The sequence below is a fragment of the Balaenoptera borealis genome (genome assembly GCF_965194805.1).
Source record: "Balaenoptera borealis genome assembly, contig: HAP1_SCAFFOLD_422, whole genome shotgun sequence".
In the NCBI taxonomy this organism is placed as follows: Eukaryota; Metazoa; Chordata; class Mammalia; order Artiodactyla; family Balaenopteridae; genus Balaenoptera; species Balaenoptera borealis.
The window spans coordinates 268,155-277,334 of NW_028123774.1; the positions used below are offsets into that span (position 1 = coordinate 268,155).

Genomic DNA, 9,180 nt, shown 5'->3' on the forward strand with positions numbered 1-9,180 from the left:
ACCGTCCGAGTCACTTATCCGGAGGGCCCCGGAACCCTCTGCTGGCCCTGCTCCCTCCAGGCTGCCCCGGAGATCCAACATCCCAGCCTGGCACCCAGAAGCCAGACCACTGCCCGCCTAGGCTGTCTGACCATGAATCAAGAATCCTTAACTCAAACTCAGAAGTCCAACCAACCTCAAACAGCCAGCCACCTGCCCCAGAAAGCTGACGGAAGCCCCTGGTGATGCTCGAATCAGACGGCCAGACCAGCCGAAGGAGCTGCCTTGTCTGTCCCCGCACCACGGTGTCCTTGGGGCAGGGAGGTCCATCTCTGGGCCCCTTTTATGGGAACCCTCTCCCTGGTTCCCTTTCTGGTCCTCCAAAGTGCCCCGCGCCTCTGACATTGAGACCCTGACACCGCGGGTCTCCCCAAGTGCGGTGAAAATGTGGAGGGGGTGAGGACTCACCTGAGGAGACGGTGACCAGGACCCCCTGGCCCCAGTTCTCAAACCAGTAGTCACATTGTGACAACTATGCCAGGACCCCAAGCAAGAACTGGCGGCCGGCCAAGACCTCCGGACCACCTCACATAGCACCTACTGTGGCGGCAGGGCTGGGGACCTTGGGAACCCAGAGCCCGAGGGTGGCTGAGACCCCCAGGGAAAGCCCTGGCTGCAGAGCCCAGCCAGAGAGGGCGTCTGAACCCTCTGCTCCTCGCTGGGGTGAGCCTGGGCCCCCTCGGCCCTCTTTCCGAGCCCCCCAGGCTGCCCCAGGCCCTCTAGACCTGAGACCCAGACACCCTCGTTTCCCCCCAAATGCAGCAAAAAAGTCTCAGAGAAAGTGAGGCGGGAGGGCTGGCGAGGACTCACCTGAGGAGACGGTGACCAGAAGGCCCTGGCCCCAGGGGCCATTGTAGCCACAATGCCGTGGGCCCCGTTGGGGGGTGTACAAAAACCCAAGCCCCTGGCAGCCCCCTGGCCCCACCCGAAGCCCTACCCCCAGATCCCTGTGGCCCCGGGCGTGGAGCCCACTCGGCCCGGACTGTGTTCCTCCAGCAGGGGCCCCATTTCCGCAGGACGGGGAGGCAGATGGCCTCGGGAGCAGCCTCCCCTGGGGACCCCCGAGGGTCCCACATGGGCCAAGGACTCTCTGGAGACGTCCCCCCAGCCCAGGACAGAGGAGGCAGAGAGCCGTCTCACCCGAGGAGACGGTGACCAGGGTGCCCTGGCCCCAAGCGCTCAAGTGGTCCTAGTCGCCCTGACGCACTCAGGCCCCGGCCCCCGGCGAGGCTCTGCTCAGGGCTCCTCCCTCCCAGCCGCCCCTGTCCCGGGGCCTCTCGGCCCAGCTCTCAGCTGGCTCGCCTCCAGGGGCTCTGTCAGCTCCCAGGCCTGGTCCCGAATGGGGCCGGGGCCCTGCCTGTGCTCCAGGCCTCTGGCCCTCAGGCAGTGGTGGCGCAGCCACAGACCTCGGGGACCTGGCCCGCGGCTCAGGCGGAGCAGCCCTGGGGAACCCTCACCCGAGGAGACGGTGACCAGGGTGCCCTGGCCCCAGAGGCCAAAGTTAGCATATAGGCACAGTGAGCTGGCCCCGTGCTGGGGGTCACAGAGACCTGCACCCAGGGTCCCCAGGGAGCCCCCAGGAGCCGGAAGGTCTGCTCCCTGCTTGGAGAGACCGCCAAGCCCCTGCCCCCGCAAGCGCCCTCCTGCCCGCACCCCGTGGTCTGGGGTTGGATGTCCTCCAGACGCCTGACTTGCTTTGTCCCCAGGAGGCCACGTTTCCCTGCATCGCCTTCTGTGCTGTCTGCTGCTCAGAGGCTCAGGGCCGCTCACCCCTCCTCGATTCCCAGCTGGGCTCCCCTCAACCCAGTACCCCTTCCCCAGGCCTCGGGGACCCAGTCCCTTGCCTGGAATGCGTCCCATCTCGTGCCCACCTGGAAAGCCCCTTCACCTTCCCAGATGGCGCACGCGACACTCCTTCTTCGGGCTCCCTACCCGCCCCCCTTGAGCACCCAGCTGTGAGCCCTCAGGGCGAGAACCCAGCTGCCCTGGGGCCTCTCTGCCCAGGGGTTTTGTAAAGTTGTCAATCACCACGGCCCCAGCTAGCACTGTGGTTCCCGGCTCAGCCAGAACCCCGAGGGCGGGCAGCGGGTGAGGTGGAGCCGGGGCAGGTCGGCCACAGAGCCCATGGGAGACCCCTGCCCACCAGTCCCCACGGTCATTCCTGGGCTGGTTACAGATGATTTGCCACTGCTAATAATCCTCCAAGTGTTGAAGCCTGCCTGCGCGGTTTCCTTTTTCTTTTAGAAGTGAGAGCATATTCAAGGCTGTCTCGCGTCCACCTGCGCTGGAGCTATGTTCTCAGGTGGAGAAAGCCCTGCAGTGGCAGTGGGCGGGGTCCTGGGCCGTTGCTGACCCGCAAGGCGGCTGGCTCCTGCTGGCGTGCCCTGCGGAGTCTGTCAGGGTCTCTCTGGCCGCAGCTGTGGCGCTGGCAGCAGTCCCTTGTTAGCACTGTGAGGCCTTTTGCTGTCCTCTGTGGGAGCGGGGCTCCAGGGGGGCTGGGGCTGTGCTGAGACTGGACCACTGTGTGCCCACAGGGCCGGATCCCTGCCCTGTCCCCCGGCTGCTGGTCCTTGGGGAGGGTCTCAGCTCTTTTGATGACCCCGGCTGGAGGGCGGGTGCGAGGGGAGGGGCATGATGGTCTAAAGGAGTGGATTCCCCCTCCCAGAACTGCATGGACCCTGGGGGGTCCTGGGGGAGGGGAAGAGGAGGCCTGCACTCAGCAGCATCGAACCTGGGGCTGGGGTGCCAGGACCCACAGGTGTGCCAAGTGTGGGCCCTCACGGAGGGGAGATGTTCACAGGCACCCAGAGGCCAGGTGTAAGTGTGGCAGGCGTGCTCACCCATGGACCACTGCTGGGTGGACAGAAGGGCACAGGCATGGCTGGGGGCTGGGAGGGGGTGATGACGCCCTGGAGGCTTGCTGCGGGAGGGGTCAGTGGATAGCATGTGGGGAAGTCTGTGTGTGTGTGTGTGTGTGTGTGTGTGTGTGTGTGTGTGTGTGTGGGAGAGTCCAGCTGACCCCAAGACCCAGAGGCTGGGCCCTGTGCCTGGAGGAGAATGGCAGGTGGTTGGCTGTAGCCTGATTTAAAGGTGGCCTGTGTGCTCAGCAAAGAGGCTGAAGGATGGGGAGCCTTGTTGAGAGTCTCACCCTCTGCTCCAGGGCATCTGGTCTCTCTTTAAGGAAATGGGGGGTGGGGCTGTCCCAGGCCCTCCAGGAAACGTCTGCTCTGGCCTTCCAGCGCCTCTGGTTTTTTGCCTGGGGTAGGGGAGGTGCCCACCGTGCCCTGCCAGCCCCTCTCCTCCAGCCCCGTGTCTCAGGCCCCACCCAGCCCAGGCCCTGTCTCTTCAGCACAGCAGAGGATCAGCCAGGCTGCAATATAGTGTACCCTGTGGAGAATGCAGCTCTGCCCTTGGTGGCTGGCGTGTTCTCTTGGCCCCCAGGTGTGACAGGATCTGGCTTTAGCAGAGCTTTTTGAGCCCTTCAGAGAAAGTCAGCCCCGGCCCCCCTTCCTGGCAATGGTGTGCAGAACTTGGGTCAGGGCAGCGGTGGTGAGTCCAGAGCCTGCAGGCCATGTGGCTGGCTGTGCTCATGCCCAGGCTTGGCTCCTGCTACAGCAACCCATGGCCAAGTCCTGGGATGCCGCTCCTGCCCCCACCCACTTCAAGCACGTGCCAGAGAAAAGACATGGGCGTTACAGGTGTGTGCCCCAGCGAGTGCCAGGTGAGGCGTATGCATCTCTGTAATGGGGTGGCCAGAACTGGGCCCATTGGCCATGCTGAGTCAGTCTCCCAGCTTCTGCCCACAGCTGTGTCCCACAGGGTGCCCCCACCCCACTCCGGAGCAGGTGGCTGGGAAGGCATCTCCCAGCTGGACTGTCCTGAGCAGGAGTTGGAGTCGAGCTGAGGACTGGACCCCTGAGGCCAGGGTGCCCTCGTCACACAGCTGCCTTATTAGAGTCAGGACACATCCATGCAATTGCTTCAGAAAATAGCCAGTGAGCTACAAATGGCTCTCGGCCTTGATGTCCATGACGGGAGGCAGGTGGGAACAACATTCCCTGTGCTCCTTGAACTTCTGGATCACAGTGTCCAGGAGACGGAGAAGTCAGAGATGACATGTCCTTGGGTGATCGAAGGCCTTGCTTAAGGGCGGGGGCTGCGGCTGGGCCCAGGGCTCTCCATGGCCCTACAGCCTTGGTGAACTAATCCCACTCCAGGGTCCTGTTTTCCTAGAGCTGGCACTGTGGTAGACCAGATGGCCAGAATGCGGGTGTGTTTTGGCAAGTGAGGAGGACCTTCCTCACGTTTGTGCGGGGAGTGCTTTGTGTCTCAGATTCGGCTTCTGATGGTCTCCACCCTTGGGGAACTGGTCCCTGGACATTTTGCTCCAGAAGGAAGGTCCTTATGGGCAAAAACACAAGAGGAAAAAGTGCTTGGTGCTTCTATCAGTTCAGAAGGCATACAAGGGCATGTGTTTGCTTCAGTCAATAAATCAAGAGTTGCAAGATGTTACCAAAGGGAAAAGAAACAGGGAGACTTCCCTGGCGGTCCAGTGGTTAAGACTTCACCTTCCAATGCAAAGAGGGTGTGGGTTCGATCTCTGGTTGGGGAGCTAAGATCCCACATGCCTCACGGCCAAAAAAACAAAACATAAAACAGAAGCAATATTGTAACAAATTCAATAAAGACTTTAAAAATTGTCTACATAAAAAAAATCTTAAAGAAAAAAAGGAAAAGAAACAGGAATTACCTCTTTTAATACCCAAGGACATGAGCAAAAAAGGGTAAAGAAAAAGGTAACAACTTACAAACAAAATTTTAATAAGTGTGTGTAGGGGGGCACCAACACATGCTATAAATTTCAAAAGGCAATAGTCAAAAAATGAACAAAAGATTCTAGTGCCTGCTGGCCTCTTCCCCCCTCCATCCCTACAACCCAGAAGAGGCAGTGGGGGGTTAAAGTTTTGAGAAGTCTCCTAAGTTCCCCCACGGTCCTGGGGGGAGAACACTGACTGGGAGTGTCACCACACTCTACGGGAAGGACACCTCCAGCTACAGGGGACAGCAGGCAGGCCTGATCTTCAACAGGACAACCAAGGCTGGCTGGCCTCCCCGCGGAACGAGGAGATGGGGTGGGAACTTGATCAGTGCTCAGGATACGGGGGTGGCGGGCTGTGTCTCTGAGGATGTCTTGGCCATTCCCTCATGACTGCAGAGCTGCTGCCATGGTTAGAAGCATGAAGGGCTCCCACAGCACCTGCGGCAGGAAGGAAGGGCAGGAGCAAATGCACTCTCATTGCAGCCTGGCTTTTTATGCAAGAAGGGAAGCCCTGGTTGCTCCCACACCTCCATTGTCAAGAACGATGCTGCGTCCACAGCCTCCCCTGACTGTGCCGTCCCTGCACCTGGGAACACCCTCGTCTGGGAGATCTGGGGAGGCTGAGCTGCTCTACGAGCACCTCATTTTAGCCTCTTCTTTCTGCCTGGCACAGGCTGGTTGCCCCTGGGAGCTGCCACAGGAAAGGGGGGGAGCAACGTCAGTGGGTTTTCAGTGATGGGCGCAGGGGCTCTTGGGGTTCAGATCCTGATGGCAGCATGCCTTTGACAGAAGGACATGCCTGTCCCTTCAGTACAGTGACCTGGACATTCAACAGAGTCTCAGGGATCATGACACCCCCTTCACCCCTCCTTTGCCCTAAGGTTACAGTACATCAGGCCAAGGTCAGTGCTTGGCTAACAGTCCCCAGAGGGGGCATCTACAGCCTTAGGTGGGGCCAAGGGTGTCAGGCACTCACCCTCACCATACAGGACAGTGAGGGGTGCCCGACAAATGGCCCCGTCATTGCTGTGTGCATTTGCTTGCACGCATTTGTTTGCATTGCCAAGCCTTATGCATGTTTGAGGCAGTTTGCCAGCTTTTCTCCTGAGGGCTGTCTTGACTTGGAGTTTGAGGCTCTTTCCTGCCATGAACTCCTTCCACATTGTTCCCACAGACTCCTGCCATCGTAAATTTCCAGCTGAAGGTGAAGGGAAGGGAGAAGAGCAAATCGCCCTTGGAATTCTTGGAAGGCTCCCAATGACCGTTGGTTCTGGCACCCACACTGTGCTGGAGAAAGTGGCTTTTCTGTGGATGAGGTCTCGGGATGAACAGAACCAGGAAACATGGCTCCCTCAGATTCCAGAACAGGAAGACCCCCCTCTGAAGACTTGATGATGTGCTGGCCTTCATATCCAAATGTGCCGCCCCCTCCATCACTGACCCACTGCAGTTAGCCCACATATGGTGAGTTGCTTTTCTGCTGGTGGTGCTGCATCTGCTCTGAGCCACACCAGCTCCCTGCAGCCCCTGCAGTGTGTGGACCTGAGCCACTCCTCTTGCAGCAGGAAGGATCAGGACTTTTGTGTCTGCAGAGTCGCAGACACAGGGTCAACATTTACTACAGCCTTCCCCTGGAAAACTCACATAAATGCCCTGAGCCTTGAGTTCCCTAGTCTATAAAAAGACGGATAACAAAGAGGGAATCAAGATGGCGGAGTAGAAGAATGTGGAGCTCACCTCCTCCTACAGATACATCAAAACCACCTACATATGGAACAATTCTCACAGAACACTCTACTGAGCACTGGAAGAGACCTCAGACACCTGAAAGGACAAGAAAGATCTCCACATAACCGGGTAGAACAAAAGAAGAGAAAAAAAGAGGAAGCGGGCTGTGACCTGCACCCCTGGGAAGGAGCTGTAAAGGAGGAAAGGTTCCCACACCCTGGGAAGCCCCCTCACCAGTGAGATCAGCCGGCATGCGGTGGAGGGGGGTTTCAGAGGTTTGGAGGAGAGCGCAGCAACTGGTCTGTGGCAGGCAGAACAGAGAGAGACCTGTACAGACAGTCCTTGCCATTGCTCTGAGTGCCCCAGTCTGAGACGTGTTTCTGCTGGTATAGGCAGGGGCTGGATGCTGAAGGTCAGGCTTTGGAGGTCAGACCTGGGGAGAGGACTGGTGTTGGCTGCGTGGAGACAGCCCGAGGGAGCTGGAGTGTGGTGCGGCCACAACCAGGGTGTATGAGGAAGAAGACTGGGTCTGCCATAGAAGCTAAGTACCATTGTTAAGTGGCACATGAAGGGAAGAGTGGGATGGGATATGCCATAGCAGCCTCTTTCTCCATGCACTAGACAGGACACCACCTCAGTGGGCTCCAGGAGTGTGTGCCAACGGGTTACCCCCTCACAGAGGTGAGCCCCAGGGGCTGTGTGACATAGGAAGCAGGGCTGAAACCTCTTCCCGTGGCTGTGTGAGCTGTGACTTTACCACCACCACCAGTTTTGTAAACTCGGTGACTGTAGGACACCCAGGCAGACAACAGGTGCTCCCACGGCTGGGGTGGGTCTGGCCTTAGCAGCTGTGGGCTTTGTGGGCACATGCACATGGGGGCTGGGCCGGGTCTGGGTCTGAGCTGCCTCCATAGCACTCACAGTGGGTCCAGGTGCACGACCACTGTGGTCCTGGGACCTGACTTCAGTGGATCTGTGCTGGTGACCTTATGAAAACAATGCCTGAGCGACCCCAGGACTGATTGCTGGCATCCCCACAGCTGAGGTGGGGCCAAGGGCAGTGCCAACAACAGTGTACTTTGTGAGCCAGCACAACAGGTGACAGGTGACACCACAAAGCACACTACTGGTGGACAGCTCCAGTGGAGAAATACTCAGCGGCTCCTCTCGCAGTGGGCGCACTCCAATACCTCCTACCTTAGACTGCAGCTCAGAAACAGATCTGGGGGCTTCTACTCCAACAGCTAGGGAGCAGGCCCTTCCCCCAACAGGGCTGGGACAACCACAGAGCAAAAAGAGGAGGCCCTGCTCAACATCCAGTGCGGGCTCTGGTCACCACAACACCAGTCACACTTCCTATCAAGGAGATAACAGCCAACACGCACTGAGGAAAGAGGTGGCAGGTATCCACACTAAAAACAGCCCATGTACCAAAAAATATTAAACCCACACAAGCTACACAGAGACGCCCCCACATATATAGCCCTCCGAGACTTCAGTAGATAATTGTTTCTCCTAAACTCACAGAGTAAGAGAAATATAAGCCAAATGAAGAAGCAGAAGAACCACTCTCAGTTAAAAGACCAAGAGAATTCCCCTGGAGGAACAAAAAATGAAACAGACCTCTTCAGTCTAACAGACACCAAGTTCAAAAAGTCAACAATGAAAATACTGAAGGAATTAAGAAAGGCTATCAGCAGAAATGCAGATTACTGTAAAAAAGAACTAGAAACTATAAGGAGGAGCCAAGAAAAATTAGAAAATTCATTTGCTGAGATGAAAGCTGAGCTCAAGGCAAGGAAGAGCAGAATGAATAATGCAGAAGAAAGAATAAGTGACCTGGAGGACAGAATAGTGGAAATTACCCAATCAAATCAGCAGACAGAAAGCCAAATGAAAAAATGAAAGCAATATAAGAGACATATGGGATAATATAAGCAGGCCAATCTACACGTAATAGGGATTACAGAAGGAGAAGAAAGAGAAAAGGGGATTGAAGTTGTATTTGAAGAAATTATGGTTGAAAACTTCCCAAACCTAAAGAAGGAAACAGACATCCAGATACAGGAAGCACAGAGGGTTCCAAACAAGATGAACACAAACAGACCTACACCAAGATATATTATAATTAAAATGACAAAAGTTAAAGATACAGAGAAGATTCTAAGGCAGTAAGAGAAGAACAAAGGGTTAATTATGAGGGAACCCCCATGAGGCTATCAGCTGATTTCTCTACAGAAACACTGCAGGCTAGAGGGGAGTGGCAAGTTATATTCAAAGTTCTGAAAGGGAAAAACCTGCAACCTAAGATACTCTGCCCAGCAAGATTATTTAGAATAGAAAGAGAGGTAAAGAATTTCTCAGACAAGGAAAAACTAAAAGAATACAGCAATACTAATCCTATCCTAAAAGAAATATTGAAAGACCTTCTCTAAATAGAAAAGAAGTAAGAAGCTATAGGAAAGAGAAAAATCACAATTGGAAAACAAATTACTTAAGCAACTATACAGGGTAAAAAATCAAAAAATTTTTGTGAAAGCAATGATAAACACAATGAACAGCAAAATGATAAGTATGAAGATGTAAAAGAGGAC

The 9,180-nt window shown here is 56.0% G+C and overlaps 2 gene segments (V, D, J or C); both read right to left on the minus strand.

Moving 5' to 3' along the window:
• The window catches only part of LOC309621292 (immunoglobulin heavy constant gamma 2-like), a 72,809-nt gene extending 72,314 nt beyond the window's left edge, over positions 1–495 (minus strand). The window contains exon 1 of the C gene segment in view: positions 448–495.
• The window catches only part of LOC309621297 (Ig gamma chain C region-like), a 167,329-nt gene extending 164,446 nt beyond the window's left edge, over positions 1–2,883 (minus strand). Inside the window, exons 1-4 of the C gene segment in view lie at positions 2,880–2,883; positions 2,393–2,643; positions 1,342–1,521; positions 850–1,090 (exon numbers count right to left, since the gene is read on the minus strand).
• Between the last annotated feature and the right edge of the window lie 6,297 nt (positions 2,884–9,180).